Raw genomic sequence first — 22,634 nt, forward strand, 5'->3', positions numbered from 1 at the left:
AATCACCTATGGTAGGTTTAGAAAAATACTGATAATAGACGGTATATAGGTGCACTGTATTATATGTTAACCACCGACGGTAGGTAGAGAAAAATAGTATTGATAGACGGTATATAGGAGAACTGTAATGCTTGTTAACCACCGATGGTAGGTATAGACAGGTACTGTTGATATACGGTATATAGGAGTACTGTATGGCATGTTAACCACCGACGGTAGGTACAGACAAATACTGTTGATAGACGATATATAGGAGTACTGTATGGCATGTTAACCACCGACGGTAGGTATAGACAAATACTGTTGATAGACAGTATATAGGAGGACTATATTGCATGTTAACCACCGACGGTAGGTATAGACAAATACTGTTGATAGACGGTATATAGGAGCACTATATTGTATGTTAACTACCAACAGTAGGTATAGACTAAAACTTTTGATAGACGGTATATAGCAGCACTTTATTGTATGTTAACCACCGACGGTAGGTATAGACAAATACTGTTGATAGACGGTATATACACATGTAGGAGCACTATATTGTATGTTAACTACCGACAGTAGGTATAGACAAATACTGTTGATAGACGGTATATAGGAGCACTATATTGTATGTTAACTACCAACAGTAGGTAAAGACTAAAACTCTAGATAGACGGTATATGTAATAGCACTATATCGTATGTTAATCACCGACGGTAGGTATAGACAAATACTGGTGATAGACGATATATAGGAGTACTATATTGTATGTTAACTACCGACAGTAGGTATAGACAAATACTGTTGATAGACGGTATATAGGAGCACTATATTGTATGTTAACCACCGACGGTAGGTATAGACAAATACTGCTGATAGACGGTATATAGGAGCACTATATTGTATGTTAACCACCGACGGTAGGTATAGACAAATACTGTTGATAGACAGTATAAAGGTGCACTATATTGTATGTTACCTTCCGACAGTAGGTATAGACAAATACTGTTGATAGACGGTATATAGGAACAAAATATTGTATGTTAACTACCGACACTATGTATAGACAAATACTGGTGATAGACTGTATATAGGAGCACTATATTGTATGTTAACTACCGACAGTAGGTATAGACTAAAACTCTTGATAGACGGTATATAGGAGCACTATATTGTATGTTAACCACCGACGGTAGGTATAGACAAATACTGTTGATAGACGGTATATAGGAGCACTATATTGTATGTTAACTACCGACAGTAGGTATAGACAAATACTGGTGATAGACGGTATATAGGAGCACTATATTGCATGTTAACTACCGACGGTAGGTATAGACAAATACTGATGATAGACGGTATATAGGAGCACTATATTGTACGTTAACTACCGACAGTAGGTACAGACAAATACTGTTGATAGACGGTATATAGGAGCACTATATTGTATGTTAACTACCTACAGTAAGTATAGACAAATACTATTGATAGACGGTATATAGGAGCACTATATTGTATGTTAACTACAGACAGTAGGTATAGACACATACTGTTGATAGACGGTATATAGGAGCACTATATTGTATGTTAACTACCGACAGTAGGTATAGACAAATACTGTTGATAGACGTTATATAGGAGCACTATATTGTATGTTAACCACCGACAGTAGGTATAGACAAATACTGTTGATAGACGTTATATAGGAGCACTATATTGTATGTTAACCACCGACGGTAGGTATAGACAAATACTGTTGATATACGGTGAATAGGAGTACTGTATTGCATGTTAACCACCGACAGTAGGTATAGATAAATACTGTTGGTAGACGGTATATAGGAGCACTATATCGCATGTTAACTACCGACGGAAGGTTTAGAAACAAAAATAATAATAGACGGTATATAGGAGCATTTTATTGCATGTTAATCACCGACGGTAGGTATAGATAAATTCTGTTGATAGACGGTATATAGGAGCACTATATTGCATGTTAATCACCGACGGTAGGTATAGACAACTGTCAATAGACTGTGTAATGGAGCAATGTATTGTATGTTAACCACCGACGGTAGGTACAGACAAATACTGTTGATATACGGTGTATAGGAGCACTATACTTACTGTGTGTTAACTACCGACAGTAGGTATAGACAAATACTGTTGATAGACGGTATATAGGAGCACTATATTGTATGTTAACTACCAACAGTAGGTATAGACTAAAACTCGTGATAGACGGTATATATAAAAGCACTATATCGTATGTTAATCATCGACGGTAGGTATAGACAAATACTGTTGATAGACGGTATATAGGAGCACTATATTGTATGTTAACTACCGACAGTAGGTATAGACAAATACTGGTGATAGACGGTATATAGGAGCACTATATTGTATGTTAACTACCGACAGTAAGAATAGACAAATACTGTTGATAGACTGTATATATGAGCACTATATTATATGTTAACTACCGACGGTAGGTATAGACAAATACTGGTGATAGACGGTATATAGGAGCACTATATTGTACGTTAACTACCGACAGTAGGTATAGACAAATACTGTTGATAGACGGTATATAGGAGCACTATATTGTATGTTAACTACCTACAGTAAGTATAGACAAATACTATTGATAGACGGTATATAGGAGCACTATAGTGTATGTGAACTACAGACAGTAGGTATAGACACATACTGTTGATAGACGGTATATAGGAGCACTATATTGTATGTTAACTACCGACAGTAGGTATAGACAAATACTGTTGATAGACGTTATATAGGAGCACTATATTGTATGTTAACCACCGACGGTAGGTATAGACAAATACTGTTGATATACGGTGAATAGGAGTACTGTATTGCATGTTAACCACCGACAGTAGGTATAGATAAATACTGTTTATAGACGGTATATAGGAGCACTATATCGCATGTTAACTACCGACGGAAGGTTTAGAAACAAAAATAATAATAGACGGTATATAGGAGCATTTTATTGCATGTTAATCACCGACGGTAGGTATAGATAAATTCTGTTGATAGACGGTATATAGGAGCACTATATTGCATGTTAATCACCGACGGTAGTTATAGACAACTGTCAATAGACTGTGTAATGGAGCACTGTATTGTATGTTAACCACCGACGGTAGGTACAGACAAATACTGTTGATATACGGTGTATAGGAGCACTATACTGTATGTTAACTATCGACAGAAGGTATAGACAAATACTGTTGATAGACGGTATATAGGAGCACTATATTGTATGTTAACCACTGACGGTTGGTATAGACAAATACTGTTGATAAACGGTAAATAGGAGTACTGTATTGCATGTTAACCACCGACGGTAGGTATAGATAAATACTGTTGGTAGACGATATATAGGAGCACTGTATTGTTATTGGATGCTGTCTTTGATATTAATTTTACGTTTATCGTTTCAGCATTAATCGGGCTGTTAGTTTTCGTTTTTCGTCACATCTAGTCAGGAATGGGTTTTAATAGCATTTTACATGAATACATACGTGTAACTCATGGCTGATTCACATTCGTTTGTCTTTGGTGGATAAGTTTCCCATTGGCAATATTACCACATATCTTCTGAATTTTCATTGCATCATCTAAACATGTAAAATTCGTATATAGAAAATATATACGTATAGATAATACATATATTATATAAAAAAGTAGATGTTGTATGATTGTCAATGAGACAACAGTAGTGTTTGTGGGACAGAATGACCCCCATTAAGGTGGACGTCGGACGCTGACGCCATATTCGAAAGTTGGCGCAGACGCCGACGCCATATTTGGGCCTTAAAGCGGACGCCATAGGCGACCCTGAAATCAAGACGCAAACTTCGGGTTGGACCATGTTACTCGGACATCGAGACGCCGACGCCATATTTGGGCTTAAATCGTGGACGCTATATCTTAATGTTTGACCAGGCTACCCTCCAGGGTGAATACTTTTAGTGACCCTAGAAAGAGTTTTTCAAGACTTGAGACCTGCTATACATCCATGTAGGTGTTTTAAGATTTTTTTTTCTTTTCTTCTGTTTTTTTTCTTTCTTTTTTCATTATTTTTTTTTTGTATCATTATTTTTCATTTAACCAAATAGAGCTACGAGTTTACTGTCATTCTGAATCGTGTCAGTGGATGAAAAGTTGTTGATAATGTCCTTCATCTCGAGTCCCGACATCTCAATTTGACGTAATAAATGCAATACAGGCCACATGTATCTGAATCATCGGGTTGGATTTGATTGCAAACCACACAGTATTTCGGTCCATTGACGATGAGTACATGTCTGAAATAGCGTTGGTACTTTTCCGGTAATCGTCCTAAGGAGTCGAAAAATTCTGATGGACCCGATGCGGGGAAATGAAATGCAACCCAATGTCTCCCCTTTTGATCACAGTTGTCTGTATTGACCACAAACCTTCTACGCCTGTCGCTCACATATCTAGGCAAGTCTTCTGCATAGCAAACGGTCACGGGCAATCCACTCAAAGCATCCTCTACATCTTTCCCGGTCATCGTTAAGGGCAATGCCGTTTTGATTCCCACAACCTTGCTGACGTTGGGCTTCTCATCCACGTAGGTGAGCAAACACTAAGTACTCCGCAATCCTGACAGGCGATGAGATCTTTCCGTGTTTCAGCATCCTCTGACGAAATATGTGTTGTCTCGTCGGCAATATCTTCGTCTGATGAGACCGACCTGCAAGACCTCTGTGTGCAATCTGGAGGCTTCTGGGGTTCTAGCTTTTAGGTCAACAAGAAAGTACCCGAAAGGTGTCCTCTTTGCCTCTTCAAATTTCCGGAGAAAGAAGTCCCCTCGAGAAGGATACATCTGTCGGCCAAGAGTCACGATGGGCTGTCGATCAATGGGGTTATTAAAGAGAATGAGATAATGACAGTTTCGTCTCTGGGTGGGGTCTTTGCCAAAGTATAAATTCTGATTAAAAACGACGACCGATAAATTCCTATGGTGACACCCTTCCGTAAACAAATCATTTATTCTGGAGTCTTTGTCCGATGTTGACATGAGGTCATCTAATAGGATCATGTTTCGAATGTTGGGATCGAAAAAATCGTCCCTTTCGAGATCAAAAGGAATTCCACGAATGAATTCAACGCGTGGAAGCACTGCATGTTCGTTGTAGTTCCTCGTAAAGAGGTTGCCACCTTTTATACAACCAAACGATCCTGTCTGGACTAGGACTTCACAGTTTTTTTATGTGTTGAAACAAATAAAATAAAATAAGTTTTATCGCAGGAGGTTGGACCGGACACAATCATGGTGAAAGGGTGTCTAAACACGAAAGCCTTCTGCTGCTGCTTTTGCTGCTGCTGCTGTTACTGCTTTTGCTGCTGCTGGGTAACACCTGGGTGGTATAGTGGCTCATCGGAAGAATGCTTACTTCTTATATGTCTTTGAAGATCGTGCGGCCACACATACACTTTACAGCAAATATTGCAATTAAACATACTCGTAATTTCCTAAATGACAGTGAGTAGTTTCCTCTTATAGATTTACTTCACTTCCTTCGAAAATATAGCAAGAGAAATACATGGTCATCTTTTAGACGACATATTTGAAGATGATCGTATCTCAAAACAAATTCGATGTGATACAATTCATTCCTGGTTACCGTGAAATAGACTGGTTTCCCAAACGTCACGTCCGTGATATCTTCATTTAATCGTATCGACTGGAGAATATGGAGAGATTTTCCCTAACGTACGACTGGTGCACGAAATCGGAACAGAAGTACATACGTCTCGTTTAGGCTTCTAATTCCGATATGAACGACACCTTCAATGCACATTCCCACGATCCATCCAACGTATAGCGTTTTGCAAGGCGCACTTTGAAATTGCCACGTACGTTATTTTCAAACGATGGATGAAAGCGAGTTTACCCTATTAATAAATAAACAAAACTCTTCCATAGTGTTACTTCCAGTGAAACCTTTAGTATCTCTCTTACAGCTTTGTTATACTCAAAGCCGTATTTAAGGAAATAAACGGAAATAGTAATTGATTGTTTAACGTCCAGTGGCAAATAATTCATGAATGTTTAGAACACGTTAACCATAAATACAATAGGTATAGGTCTTGTAAAAGAGGCCACCCCGCGGGATAAAGGGTATATTGGATAGTAACATAAATTTTGCCTTGCAATAGGCTAAAATGTGTTGTGTATAAGTACAGTAGACTAATTTATCTTCTATACGGTTGAAATAATTTTTATAGTCAATACAATTTTTTGTGTTTCTGTATAATCAATGAATCCTCCTGATCATCTTTCTTCCTTAAGCATTTAGTAATCTTCATCATAATTTTATGTTAAGGACTATATAGACATAAAACTTGTTTGATTGGACCGTATGCTAAGAGCCGGCCACCTACAGAGCCAGAATCATCTCATTTATACCGGTTCAAACCGGTTCTTGTTTCTCTGCACGGACATAATTCTTGCACGTGCACAAACAAACAAAAAATGCTACTGCAATTATATACTGTAACAGTCGTATTTGTTTGTATTCCTTTATAATTTTTTTATAGTTTAACATCCCATAATTCTTAATAAGCAGCCGTATATTTCTCTATTCGATATATTTTACCAGTCCCTATTTCACTATTCTTTATATTTATTTTGGTCATATTTCTTTATTCTTTATTTTTCTCGCCCATATCATTCTTTATTTATTTTTTCGTCCATTATTCTCTATTCTGTAAACCCAATCCAAACTCCTTGTATATAAATATTGATTGATTAAATATATTATCCGTGTATTTTTGAAGATAAAAACCAACTACGACCGTGGAATTTTCAAATATATAGTTAAGATTATGTTAAATGAGAAACAATTTTAAATGCCCAGACGTGGTTTTAGTTAATCATTTGGGTTGAAATCCTAATCATATGATAGTAATTGTATGTGGTTGAAATGAGTTGGAATGCAATACTACTCAATGTTTACGGTTGTCATGCTTATCTAAAAGATAAAGATAATTATTTAATGTCACAGACTATATTTTTATAATTGGTGTCCGTTAATTAGAACCAAATAAAAAAGTGTACACCTGTAAACATGTTATTGAAAGAAAGTGTATAAAGATACTTATTTTTAATCACCAGATGTGCTTTATCTCTTAATCTAATTATTTGAGATGTCATGTTAAACAGGACCATAGGATATTAATTAAGTGGTTCAAATAAGTCGGAAAGCTACGGACGCCCATAGGACCTCCCACAAATATAATTTGAATTCGAAATCACGAATCTAAATCGTTATTACGAATTTTATAATTCGTTATAACAGCTTAAATTTGTGAGAACGAATTGTTGGAAATCGTTATATCAGATTTTGTAATTCGTTACGAATTATTACGAATTAAATTCGTTATCACAATTTTTTGTAATGTGTGATACCGAATTAAAATCGTTATAACGAATTGTATAAATGGTTATTACGGATTAAATTCGTGATAACGAATTTGTGGAATTTGTTATCACATTCTTTTTTAATGTAATTTGTGTTTCCAGATTAAAAACATTTTCACCTAAATTTGAACTACCTCACCTGGCACACAGGGTTAAGTTAGCTTTTTTCTCTTTACTGAAACCTTTTGGTCAAAGTTAAACAAACTTGACCACGAGCAATTTAGTTTTAACGATTTCTATTTTAAAAATTAGCAAAATTGATTGGACACTTAATTTGGTTGTTTGTTGGTTTTGTTTTGTTTTTGTAAATTAGCGCTGAATGGGCACAAGTTCAGAACGGTAAAAGTGACGTCACCCAATTTCAAACTTGATCATCAGACTCAGTGTTTTGTGTTAATAAACATTGTGTATTAATTCAATAACATTTGGTTGAGGCAAACTAAATGTAGAGAGCGGAAATTACAGAATAAACACTACGTCTTTGACCATTTGTAAAGGGGCATAACTCACGAACTATAAAAGAGACGCCCTTCAATTTCAAATTTTATCTGTGTGTTTTAGTAATTGGCATAGTGTATAAGTTGAATTTATAACATTTGGTTGAGGCAAACGGAAACCATTTCTGGGAACGTACCCAACAAACGGACTGGACTGACGGACAAGGGCTAGACTAAACTTCTCCCACGCCTAGCGGTGGGGGCATAAAAAATGTGTTTGATACCCATAATTCGTGACAGTAACATTTGTATTCCTTTTTCTTAATTTAAAGTCTTCTTAGACAGGCGATTTCCTTCGTGTGTATCGCCAATTAATATATTTTACACAGAAGCAAAGAATTAGTTTCGGCAACATGGTTAATCGAAGTGTAAAACCTAAGATTTTCATCCCTAGGTTTACATTTCGATAAACCATGTTGGCGAAACTATTTCCGTTGCATCTGTGTAAAATGTATCCAGGTACACACACTAATGATATTCACCGCTTAAAAAAACTTTGGTAGAAAATAAAAAATAAAAATATTTCGGTCAAGAAATCTGAGAATTAGACATATTTTCCCCCGGAGAGTTTCGGTGTGTAAACTGGGTCACTGGCTAATAAACCCACCCGTTTACACGACAAAAATTTCTAGGTATAGTGTAAAATGCGTTAAAACTAAATTGATTGCGGTCAAGTTTGTTTCACTTTGTCAAAAAGGTTTTAATGAAGAAGATTTTTGTAAAAGTAGTAAACAGCGGTGCAGAGTGAGGAAGAAAGCTCTCTTTATTCTGTGTGCCATGTGAGCTAAAAATCTGTGATAATGAATTTTAATCTGAAATTACCAATTACAATACAAACTGTGGTAACGAATTCCACAAATTCGTTATCACAAATTTAATCAGTTTAAACAAATTCTACAATTCGCTATAACGATAAAATCGTTATAACGAATTTATCGTTATCACAAATTACAAAAAAAATGTGATAAGGAATTTAATTCTTAATAACGAATTACAAGATCTGTTATAACGATTTTCACCAATTCATTATCACAAATTTAATCTGTTAAAACGAATTATAAAATTCGAGATAACAATTTAAATTCGTGATTTCGAATTCAAATAATTTTATATTTTCGGGAGGTCCTAAATGGGCTTCCGTAGAAAGCAATACTACTGAATGTTTCACGATTGTCATGTTAATAAGATAAGAAATCCAAAAATTAAAAAGATAAAGACAAATATTTTATGTATTGATATCAAACATTTTAATCCAATTCTCTTTACACGGGAATAGTTCCGCCTACTGCATTGAGTGACAGTTTTTCTGATTAATATAAATAGTATATCTTGGAGAATTCTTACAGTTGTTATAAACATGTATAAGCAGTTAATTATTTAAGAGGTAGAAGATTCTTTTCAGAATTATCACAGACTTATTACCTAGGGGTTGGGTAAGCGTTTATCAAAGACAAATTCTCGTCCATTTTCGAGAATATACCGTCCACTTTTAAGGGTATGACGTCACTTTAAAGGGTAGTCTGATGCAACATTAAGGTATAGCGTCCAAGTTTAAAGCCCAAATATGGCGTCGGTGTCTCGATGTCCGAATCATACGGTCCAACCTCAAATTCGCGTCCCGATTTCATGGTCGACCATGGCGTCCGCGTTATGGCCCAAATATGGCGTCGGCGTTCACACCCAGGTCCAAATATAGCGTCAGCGTCCGACGTCCACCTTTATGGGTTCATTCTGTCCCACAAACACTACTGACAACTCTCCACAAGAGACCAAAATGGCACAGAAATTAACAACTATAGGTCACCGTACGGCCTTCAACAATGAGCACAGCCCATACCGCATAGTCACCTATAACAAGTCCCGAAATGACAATGTGAAACAATTTAAACGAAAAAACTAACGACCTAATTTATATACAAAAAATGAACGAAAAACAAATATGTAACATATAAACAAACGACAACCACTGAATTACAGTCTCCTAACTTGGGACAGGCACACACATACAGAATGTGGCGGAGTTAAACATGTTAGCGGGATCCCAAACCTCCAAAAACCTGGGACTTTGGTGTAACAGTACAACATAAGAACGAACTATAAAAATCAGTTGAAAGAGGCTTACTCATCAGATGGAAAAAAATACAAATATATAAGATCCATACAATACATACAGACCATATATCGAAACCAATATATACTAAGCATTCAGCCAATCAAACAAAATGCATCTTAGAACCAAAGATCATTTTCACACTGTATATGGGTTAGAGATCTTAAAACAGAGTTTTTTTGGACACTGTATATGGGTCAGAGATACAGTTTGTATACAGACTGTATCTAAAAATATGACCCATAGATAAAGCATACAGAAAATGCATACAGACTATATAAGAGCCACAGGCAGTGCACACACTTTATCTTGCAGTAACAGGCAAAACATACAGACTTTTATTTCAACTTGGAACAACTTACAATGCATACATACTGTGTCTCTGATCCATAGACAGTGTTAACCGACTAAATCTAAGATATACCGACAATAGAAGTATCTTAGACTCATAGTCAAAGCATATAAACAATGTATAAAGACTAAGAACGACGTACAATACATAAACTTAATTTAATTTACAACAAAGAAAATGCAAACAGACTGTATCTGGGAAGCACAGACAATGCATTGACTGTGTGTAATCAAAGAACCTTTGTGAGCACGCTCACATACTTCACAGCCCGACATTGTCACTAAGCAAACAAAATTTCAAGAGATTATTTAGTTTAAACACGCATGAAATTCTGTTGTGTAATTTCAGAAGATATGCAGAAGTATATTTAGGCCGAAATTCTAAGTTCAGAAGGCATAGTTCCTAATTCCTAACAAGAGTACACACGTTGAAATTTCTCGCCTTATTTATGTTGATAGACCTAAATATAAAGTTTTACTACAATTATCACATAAACTTATTAATAACATGACCAAAGAAAATGAGATCAAGGTCATATGACCAAAATGAGGAATACATTTACACCTTACAATCATTCAATACAAATCAGGTCGAGGTCAGATGACACTTGGCACAAAAACTAAACACTGAACAATGAACCTCGAAAATGAGGTCAAGGTCAAATGAGACTTGCGAGGCTGACATCATAAGATATTTCCAGACACCAAATAAAGTTGACCTATTGCATATAGTATTAGAAAAAACGAACAAAACTCAAAAGCTTAACTTTGACCATTGAACCAAGGAAATGAGGTCAAGATCAGATGACACCTGTCAGTTGGACATGTACACCTTACAATCCTTCCATACACCAAATATACAAGACATATTTCATATAATATCTGAGATATAGACTTGACCACCAAAAAGTTAACCCTTTTCATTGATCCATGAAATGATGGCGAGGTCAAGTGAAAACTGTCTGATGGGCATGCTGACCAAGGTACGGAAATACTAAACATAGTTACCCATAATATGAGAGAAATTACAAAAACTTTTAACTTTTTTTCAAGTAGTCACTGAACCATGAAAATGAGTTCAAGGACAATGGACATGTGACAGACGGAAACTTCCAATTTTAAGGCATCTGTATTTAAAGTATGGAGCATCCAGGTCGTTCGCCGTCTAAAATATAAAGCTTTTAAGAAGTGAACTAACGCTGTCGCCGCCGCCGCCGGATCACCATTCCTATGTCGAGCTTTCTGCGACAAAAGTCGCAGGCTCGACAAAAACAAGAATGTGTCCATCGTACACCGTTCCCCACTTGCCCTATCATTTTCTTTGTTCAGTGGACCGTGAAATAGGGGGAAAAACCTTCTTTGGCATTAAGCTTAAAAAAACATATTATTGGAAACATATGTACTAAGTTTCAAGTTTATTGGACCTGACCTTCAACAAAAACTAATGCCCATTTACTATCGTAGGTGGGGCATAAAAATTTTAATCATGATTTTCTGCCAATATGCACATTTACATAGCATGTCCTAGCTATCTAAAAAATTCATGAAACTCTGTTGTGGTCTTTAGACAGATTTTATGACAAACTGTTGTAGGAGTATATAGGAAATCAATGAATTGATAATTTCGTAATTTCCTCATTATCTACAAAGATTTATAAAACTCTGTTATGTGGTTTCAGAGGAGTTGCAATAACGAGAACGGGACTGACAGACCGATGGATCAAAAACATTGTACCATAAAGAACTTTGTTTGGTTTGGTATAATAAAGGGTCTGCTAAATAATGTAAGGCTGAGATAAATTAGTCATTTGGTCACACCAGTTTTTTGGCGAGGTTCGTTTTGTTCAGTCTGTGATGTTCTTTGTTGTGTTTTGCACCCAAACTTGTCTCTGATTGTTTCGTGATTATTGAAGATGTAAATCATACTATAAAATTGAGTATGGAAATGGGGAATGTGTCAAGGAGACAACAACCCGACCATAGAGTAGACAACAGCCGAAGGCCACCGATAGATCTTCAATGTAGCGAGAAACTCCCGCACACGGAGGTGTCCGTAAGCTGGCCCCTAAACAAATATGTATACTAGTTCAGTGATAATGGACGTCATACTAAGCTCCGATGTCAGAATATGAAACAAAAGCAAATAAACAAAATGACAATAATACATAAATAACAACAGACTACTAGCAGTTATTGACATGCCAGAACCAGACCTTAATTAAACTGATTGAAAGATTATGTCTTCATCATATGAATATCAGGCACAATCCCTCCTGTTAGGGGTTTAGTATTATACCGTCATGAAATATACAACCCTCTTATTTACAATATCATTTGATCAACACCTATTTACAAGGGTCTATTTGATATGATTTTTCTCATTGTTGAAGGCTGTATGGTTGCATATAACTGCTTACATCCACTTTATTTGAACTTGAGTGGATACATGTAGGCGTCTCATTGGCAATCATACCACATCTCCGTATTTTTACAGTATTGTATCAATACTGTTACCTAATAACAGGACAAAACAAGACAGCAATTTGACAAAACTAAAGACATACATACTTGATTTTACTTCTCTAAAGATATAAACAAAATTTTCATAGTTCGTATCTGAACATGTACACAGCCATGGGAATTTTAAGGGACTATATTTCAGTGTGCATATATTTAGTAGCTAATCTGGCTACTTCTTGTTTATCAGACCGGTAACTTAGAAAAGAATTCTGACAATATATCCAATCTTTTCAAAAACCAAAGACTAACGTCACTAGGAGCAGCAGTTGGTTGTCATAGATACTCTAGATAGAAAGATAATCTGCCACTTTTATAAAAGGGACTACACATAGTTTTTGAAAGGGTATAATCGGTTTGTGCCGAAATTACTTTCTTTAGTCCAGAAACTCATTTGTGCTAAATGGTAATCTCCACCCACATTTAGGACTGGCAGTTATTTGTAGTTTTTATCAACAGCTTGCACTTTTTCTAAATTATATTTGCTTCTTTTAAGACTGACCAAAACTGTTTTTTTTACCATTGTTGTTTGATTAAGGTAATGTATATCAAACAGCTGTTGGAAATATTTTGGACAACCCTCTTATTTACAATATCATTTGATCAACACCTAGTGGTTTTTGGTGGTATCTCGCATAACATTAATAAAGTCTTTTTTAAAAGGCAACTTGAAATTATTGGTCCCATATTTATGTGCTATAGCAAATGTATGGGCTGCTGATCTGCATATATGATAGCAATATATTCTTATGTTTTCAATGACCCCTTATTTCTTCACTCCACTTTATAAGATAGAAATAAATGTTATTCCATATTTTATTGGTTTTTTCAAAGGTATCATAATTTAGACATAAAGACAAAACTAAGCACAGTGAAAAAAGTCTACTCTGTCCTGTAAAGTTTGAGATGTTTTTGTTGTTCAATCTTTGTCACTTGTATGGAAACACTAAATCTTGATAACCTACAACAGAAATATTATCACTTTTATTTCAATTCAATTGTTGCAGTTATCATGCATGTAATAGAGAAAATGATAAATTAGACCAGATCTCCACATTAATAATATCAAAACTAGAGGCTTCAATGAGCCTGTGTCACTCACATGATACTTTTATTTACAATTGATGCATGATACAGAAATTGTCCATACCAACCGTCAGTGTTTACCATACAATGCAGTACTTCTATACACTGTCTGTATACAGTATTTGTCGGATTTTGTCCATACCTATCGTCGATGTTTGACATAAAATACAATACTCCTATATACCGTATATCAACAGTATTTGTCTATACCTACCGTCGGTGGTTAACATACAATACAGTGCTCCCATAAACCGTCTATCAACAGTATTTGTCTATACCTACTGTCGGTAGTTAACATACAATATAGTGCTCCTATATACTGTCTATCAACAGTATTTGTCTATACCTACCGTCGGTAGTTAACATACAATATAGTGCTCCTATATACCATCTATCAACAGTATTTGTCTATACCTACCGTCGGTAGTTAACATACAACATAGTGCTACTATATACCGTCTATCACCAGTATTTGTCAATACCTACTGTCAGTAGTTAACATACAATATAGTGCTCCTATATACCGTCTATCGCCAGTATTTGTCTATACCTACCGTCGGTGATTAACATACGATATAGTGCTATTACATATACCGTCTATCAAGAGTTTTAGTCTTTACCTACTGTTGATAGTTAACATACAATATAGTGCTCCTATATACCGTCTATCAACAGTATTTGTCTATACCTACCGTCGGTGGTTAACATACAATATAGTGCTCCTATATACCGTCTATCAACAGTATTTGTCTATACCTACCGTCGGTGGTTAACACAATATAGTGCTCCTATATACCGTCTATCAACAGTATTTGTCTATACCTACCGTCGGTAGTTAACATACAATATAGTGCTCCTATATACCGTCTATCACCAGTATTTGTCTATACCTACTGTCGGTAGTTAACATACAATATAGTGCTCCTATATACCGTCTATCGCCAGTATTTGTCTATACCTACCGTCGGTGATTAACATACGATATAGTGCTATTACATATACCGTCTATCAAGAGTTTTAGTCTTTACCTACTGTTGGTAGTTAACATACAATATAGTGCTCCTATATACCGTCCATCAACAGTATTTGTCTATACCTACTGTCGGTGGTTAACATACAATATAGTGCTCCTATATACCGTCTATCAACAGTATTTGTCTATACCTACTGTCGGTGGTTAACATACAATATAGTGCTCCTATATACCGTCTATCAAGAGTTTTAGTCTATACCTACTGTTGGTAGTTAACATACAATATAGTGCTCCTATATACCGTCTATCAACAGTATTTGTCTATACCTACCGTCGGTGGTTAACATGCAATATAGTCCTCCTATATACTGTCTATCAACAGTATTTGTCTATACCTACCGTTGGTGGTTAACATGCCATACAGTACTCCTATATATCGTCAATCAACAGTATTTGTCTGTACCTACCGTCGGTGGTTAACATGCCATACAGTACTCCTATATACCGTATATCAACAGTACCTGTCTATACCTACCATCGGTGGTTAACAAGCATTACAGTACTCCTATATACCGTCTATCAATACTATTTTTCTCTACCTACCGTCGGTGGTTAACATATAATACAGTGCACCTATATACCGTCTATTATCAGTATTTTTCTAAACCTACCATAGGTGGTTAATATGCAATATAGTGCTCCTATATACCGTCTATCAACAGTATTTGTCTATACCTACCGTCGGTGGTTAACATACAATATAGTGCTCCTATATACCGTCTATCGCCAGTATTTGTCTATACCTACCGTCGGTGATTAACATACGATATAGTGCTATTACATATACCGTCTATCAACAGTATTTGTCTATACCTACCGTCGGTGGTTAACATACAACATAGTGCTCCCATATACCGTCTATCAACAGTATTTGTCTATACCTACTGTCGGTAGTTAACATACAATATAGTGCTTCTATATACCGTCTATCAACAGTATTTGTCTATACCTACCGTCGGTGGTTAACATACAATATAGTGCTCCTACAATGTATATACCGTCTATCAACAGTATTTGTCTATACCTACCGTCGGTGGTTAACATACAACATAGTGCTCCATATACTGTCTATCAACAGTATTTGTCTATACCTACTGTCGGTAGTTAACATACAATATAGTGCTCCTAAAAACCGTCTATCAACAGTATTAGTCTATACCTACTGTCGGTAGTTAACATACAATATAGTGCTCCTATATACCGTCTAACAACAGTATTTGTCTATACCTACCGTCAGTGGTTAACATACAATATAGTGCTCCTATATACCGTCCATCAACAGTATTTGTCTATACCTACCGTCGATAGTTAACATACAATATAGTGCTCCTATATACCGTCTATCAACAGTATTTGTCTATACCTACTGTCGGTAGTTAACATACAATATAGTGCTCCTATATACTGTTTATCAACAGTATTTGTCTATACCTACCGTCGCTGGTTTACATACAATATAGTGATCTTTGATACCGTCTATCAACAGTATCTGTCTATACCTACTGTCGGTAGTTGCTCCTATATGCCGTCTATCAACAGTATTTGTCTATACCTACCGTCGGTAGTTAACATACAATATAGTGCTCCTATATACCGTCTATCAACAGTATTTGTCTATACCTACCGTCGGTGGTTAACATACAATATAGTGCTCCTATATACCGTCTATCAACAGAATTTGTCTATACCTACCGTCGGTGGTTAACATACAATATAGTGCTCCCATTAACCGTCTATCAACAGTATTTGTCTATACCTACTGTCGGTAGTTAACATACAATATAGTGCTCCTATATACCATCTATCAACAGTATATGTCTATACCTACCGTCGGTGGTTAACATACAATATAGTGCTCCTATATACCGTCTATCAACAGTATTTGTCTATACCTACCGTCGGTAGTTAACATATAGTATAGTGCTCCCATATACCGTCTATCAACAGTATTTGTCTATACCTACCGTCGGTAGTTAACATACAATATAGTGCTCCTATATACCATCTATCAACAGTATATGTCTATACCTACCGTCGGTGGTTAACATACAATATAGTGCTCCAATATACCGTCTATCAACAGTATTTGTCTATACCTACCGTCGGTAGTTAACATACAATATAGTGCTCCTATATACCGTCTATCAACAGTATTTGTCTATACCTACCGTCGGTAGTTAACATATAGTATAGTGCTCCCATATACCGTCTATCAACAGTATTTGTCTATACCTACCGTCGGTAGTTAACATACAATATAGTGCTCCTATATACCATCTATCAACAGTATTTGTCTATACCTACCGTCGATGGTTAACATACAATATAGTGCTCCTATATACAGTCTATCAACAGTATTTGTCTATACCTACTGTCGGTAGTTAACATACAATATAGTGCTCCTATATACCGTTTATCAACAGTATATGTCTATACCTAGCGTCGCTGGTTAACATACAATATAGTGCTCTTTGATACCGTCTATCAACAGTATTTGTCTATACCTACTGTCGGTAGTGGCTCCTATATACCGTCTATCACCAGTATTTGTCTATACCTACCGTCGGTGATTAACATAAGATATAGTGCTCCTATATACCATCTATCAACAGTATTTGGCTATACCTACCGTCAGTGGTTAACATACAATATAGTGCTCCTATATATCGTCTATCAACAGTAGTTGTCTATACCTACTGTCGGTAGTTAACATACAATATAGTGCTCCTATATACCATCTATCAACAGTATATATCTATACCTACCGTCGGTGGTTAACATACAATATAGTGCTCCAATATACAGCTATCAACAGTATTTGTCTATACCTACCATCGGTAGTTAACATACAATATAGTGCTCCTATATACCGTCTATCAACAGTATTTGTCTATACCTACCGTCGGTAGTTAACATATAATATAGTGCTCCCATATACCGTCTATCAAAAGTATTTGTCTATACCTACCGTCGGTAGTTAACATACAATATAGTGCTCCTATATACCATCTATCAACAGTATTTGTCTATACCTACCGTCGATGGTTAACATACAATATAGTGCTCCTATATACAGTCTATCAACAGTATTTGTCTATACCTACTGTCGGTAGTTAACATACAATATAGTGCTCCTATATACCGTTGATCAACAGTATTTGTCTATACCTACCGTCGCTGGTTAACATACAATATAGTGCTCTTTGATACCGTCTATCAACAGTATTTGTCTATACCTACTGTCGGTTGTGGCTCCTATATACCGTCTATCACCAGTATTTGTCTATACCTACCGTCGGTGGTTAACATAAAATATAGTGCTCCTATATACCGTCTATCAACAGTATTTGGCTATACCTACTGTCAATGGTTAACATACAATATAGTGCTCCTATATATCGTCTATCAACAGTATTTGTCTATACCTACCGTCGGTAGTTAACATACAATATAGTGCTCCTATATACCGTCTATCAACAGTATTTGTCTATACCTACCGTCGGTGGTTAACATACAATTTAGTGCTCCTATATACCGTCTATCACCAGTATTTGTCTATACCTACCGTCGGTGGTTAACATGGAATATAGTGCTCCTATATACCGTCTATCAACAGTATTTGTTTATACATACTGGCGGAGGTTAACATAGAATATAGTGCTCCTATATACCAAGAGGGATAACGGATCTGCATCTAGAATTTATCATGCTGCCCTTTTTTTGGATTTTTAAAATTCTTGTTATCCCTCAATTTTTACATTCATCCCAAATAATACAACAGTAGTCAATTAGGAGCAGAACACCCATTGTATTATGTTTTCTTGCAGTTATATAAAAAAAAATGTATTTAAGAAAGATGGTATATTCTGGATGATATATTAGCACAACCTTGGTCAATTTGATTTCTCCAGTTACTTAGTGGGCTGTCAATTTTGAAACTAATATTTTTTCACATGAAGAATTTTGTAATACATGCACTTTAATTTATTATCAAGTTTGGTTGAAAAGTCTGAATAGTTTCTGCTTTGTTCCAGTAATCAAACATTTTGTTTCATTTGCATCTATGAACATGTTATTCATTTTACACCACTCTTCAACCCTGTATAAATCTTCTTGAACATCATCATTTATATTTTCTAGATGTTTCCCCCTGATTTATGAATAGTGGTGTCATCAGCATATACAACGATATAGGTCTGTTTCACAATTTTTAATGCATAAGGGAAGGTCATTTATAAATAGCACAAACAATAGAGGACAAGGTATAGAACATTGGGGAACACCAAATTTTACATGTTGTTGTTCAGAGTTAACATTACAAATGTATACCTTTTGTTATTCAGGTACGACTTAAAAAAACTAACAGTAGTCTCACTAAATCCATACATGTCGAGCTTTAAACAAAGAAAATCATATTCTACCAAATCAAAAGCTTTTTTTTAAATCTTAATAAAATTGCTAGGTTTAAATTACCATCTTTCATTTCTTGCAACCATGTGTCAATGATATTAAATAAATGTCAAGCTCAATCCAGTATATATTCCAAGTTGTGGACAAATGATAATGCTATTAAAAATACCAAATCATAACCAGTGCTTTTCTCTTTTTCTATTTACAGTATATGACTAGGTAATAATGATTACTTTTTTCAACTATTTTCATACTTTTTTGTTTCCTCTGCTTTTGTATCAAGGGCATAATTGTTTATGGCAAACTAAGCATCTGCATAATCAAACTATTCCTAACTATACTCTACCTCAAATTCTGGAAATTGCAAATTTTTTGTCATAGCAGTCTTATGGTAGCTGAACTATTTCTATTCTTTGTAAATCTGGATTAATAAGTCTTTTGTCACATTCTGGGGCTATAGAAAAAAACCATTACAGAATTATCAAAATTATGTGTGTATAATGTTTGTGTACAGTCATTCAACTAAAAAAGGACAAAAATTATTTTTTTGTGTATAAATAAATAATTGTGATTTTAATGTCTTAATATTATAAAAAAAACTTCAAAAGATTAAATTTAAATTATAATCTAAACATGAAAGAGCACATATAAATCAACCTTTTACTCAGATTTATATCTAAAACCAGTTATAACTAGCTATAATATCTTTGACTTCACAAATATCATCATCTAATTTTACAAATCAGTATTTATTTGGTGGCACTTCCTGCACACTAAGTATGTTATGCCTTAGGTTTAATTTTGATGCAATCACATTTCAGAAGGTACATGTCTTGAACTGTTTTAATGAATAAATTACAGTTTTAAACTCAGTTTAGGCTGACCTGAGGTCAATAGTCTTAAACAATGTCATCAAACTATCAGTTTTACATTTTGATATTGTGACATTTATGGGAAAGAGCATATGAGTTAGTCATATTGGTCAATACAATGGAAAGTTTATAGCTGAGACTACTATAACACTATGTGTTATACTAGTAGTCTCAGTTTATAACTATGTTAATGTCAATTATATATTGGTTTTCCCGTTTGAATGGTTTTACACTAGTAATTTTGGGGCCCTTTATAGCTTGTTGTTCGGTGTGAGCTAAGGCTCCGTGTTGAAGGCCGTACTTTAACCTATAATGGTTTACTTTTTAAATTGTTATTTGTATGGAGAGTTGTCTCATTGGCACTCACACCACATCTTCCTATATCTATGACATAATAATGAGGGGGGATAGGACCTTTATCGAGACTCCGGGATCGGGTGTTTTTAAGGTCGGGATTTCGGGATTGACCCTTTTGGGATCCGGGAATCCTTTTTTTCGGATTTCGGGACGTCGGGATTTACTTTATTTAAATTCGGGACCTCGGGATTTCGTTTTTTTAAGTCCGGGATTTCGGGATCAGGACCCCTCCTATCCCCCCTCAATAATTAAATCATTTAAAAAACTATTCCAAAGATTTCTCTCAAATCATGTTTACATTTTTTAGAGAAGAGTCTGTCTGAAATATATTCAGGGGTAGTCCAAATAATTATGACTTCTTAAAAAGCTATATTATGGGGAAAAAGGGGGGGGGGGTCTATTATGTTTTTTTTTTCATACAGGAGGGTCAAACCAAAAAAAAAAAACCAACAAAACAAAATAAAATAATAGCCTGTCAAGACGTCCTTATATCATAAAAATTTGGTCTAATTTTGGGATAATACATTTAACTTCCTTTGATGTCGGGGAGGGGATAAGTTTTGACGATTAATTATTCTTGAAACTAACAATAATTATTTCTTATTGTTACTTTGTTAAGCGAGCGAGATGTGTGGTTCTCGAGTTATTTAAAAAAAGGGGGGGGGGGGTGTTACTATATCAAATTTACCCAGTTTGGAGACAATAAATATTTAAAATCTAACCATAAACTCCAATGTTTCTGCTTTTTTTTAGCAGAACAAACACGATGGCATTCTCGTCTCTGTTGTAATCATTAGTTAACTCATTTCTTCTTCCAGGTTATTTCTTAATCAATTATGATTATCAGCTGTCTATCTATTTACCATGTTTATGTTAAACTGGTCCGTAATTCCATCGTAGTGTATCGATAACTGAACACAACAAGGATCCAGTTTATTAAACGTATATAATATACAAGGTTCCTGAGTAAGTAACCGTAACTATCACCGTGCTTTGTGCGCATGCGCAAGAAACACCAACAACAAGGATAAAACAGGGTATACAGTTCCGTAATTTCGTATATTTTTCTTATCTTCATACTAAAGAGCTCCAAAAGTAGGCGTGCTTAGGTGCACTGGGCGGGTCTAAAAACCGACTCTCGGTGGTTAACGTCTCTCGATGGTTAACTTTAAGTGCCTACCAGAATGTTCGGGATAGTCTACCTTGCTCGCCATCGATCTGACTTTCTACCCGAGAGTTTTTGACATGTCAATAACATTCGAGTAAGGATCGAGAAGCAAGTCACTCGAGAAGAGATCGAGAATTCGTCGAGTACCGATCGAATTGATCAGGAGAGGATCGTGTAGAGATCAAGTTTGGTCGGAATACAAAAAAAATACCAATCAGTACTCGATCATTTCGACCTTTGCTCGACTAATGTCCGATTATTTCCAGATTAACTCGACCAATACCTGATCTCTTACTGATCACTGCGACTTGTATAGTTATATTATTCCAGACCACCTCGATCAATATCCGATCCCTTCGCGACGACATTAGACCACTCTTCGATCTCTACTCGGCCATACACGAGAACACATGACTATTACACGATTCTCTAAAAGTGCGTGCAGATCTAAATAACTCTCATAACTTTGCTTCCACAAAAATATGTTTGCCACATTATTTTTAACTGTACAAAAATTCCGCCATGAACAGTTCTTGTCTTTACTTTTACAAGAAAGGTAACATTTTAAAAGAGAGAAAAAAAAGACACCAAAGGAACAATCAAACTCAGAGTTAAAAAACAAACCGACACAGCCATAGCGAAAAACAGTTACACACGAGAAGACAAACTGCAGTCCACATAGCATAGAATACTGAAAACTTAGCAACACGTAACCCAACAAAACCTGGATATCAGATGTTCCGGAAGGGAGGAAAATCCTGCAATTTT

General features: G+C 35.6%; 1 long non-coding RNA gene across 1 annotated transcript; it reads right to left on the reverse strand.

Annotated features, from left to right (window-relative positions):
• Positions 1–13,742: 13,742 nt before the first annotated feature.
• On the reverse strand, positions 13,743–21,659 carry LOC139485547 (uncharacterized). The gene is made up of 3 exons (XR_011655340.1): positions 21,421–21,659; positions 19,816–19,923; positions 13,743–13,901 (listed from the first exon to the last, which is right to left on the reverse strand). It is a non-coding gene; the product is annotated as an uncharacterized lncRNA (long non-coding RNA).
• Between the last annotated feature and the right edge of the window lie 975 nt (positions 21,660–22,634).

Source organism: Mytilus edulis, chromosome 8 (assembly GCF_963676685.1).
Source record: "Mytilus edulis chromosome 8, xbMytEdul2.2, whole genome shotgun sequence".
In the NCBI taxonomy this organism is placed as follows: domain Eukaryota; kingdom Metazoa; phylum Mollusca; class Bivalvia; order Mytilida; family Mytilidae; genus Mytilus; species Mytilus edulis.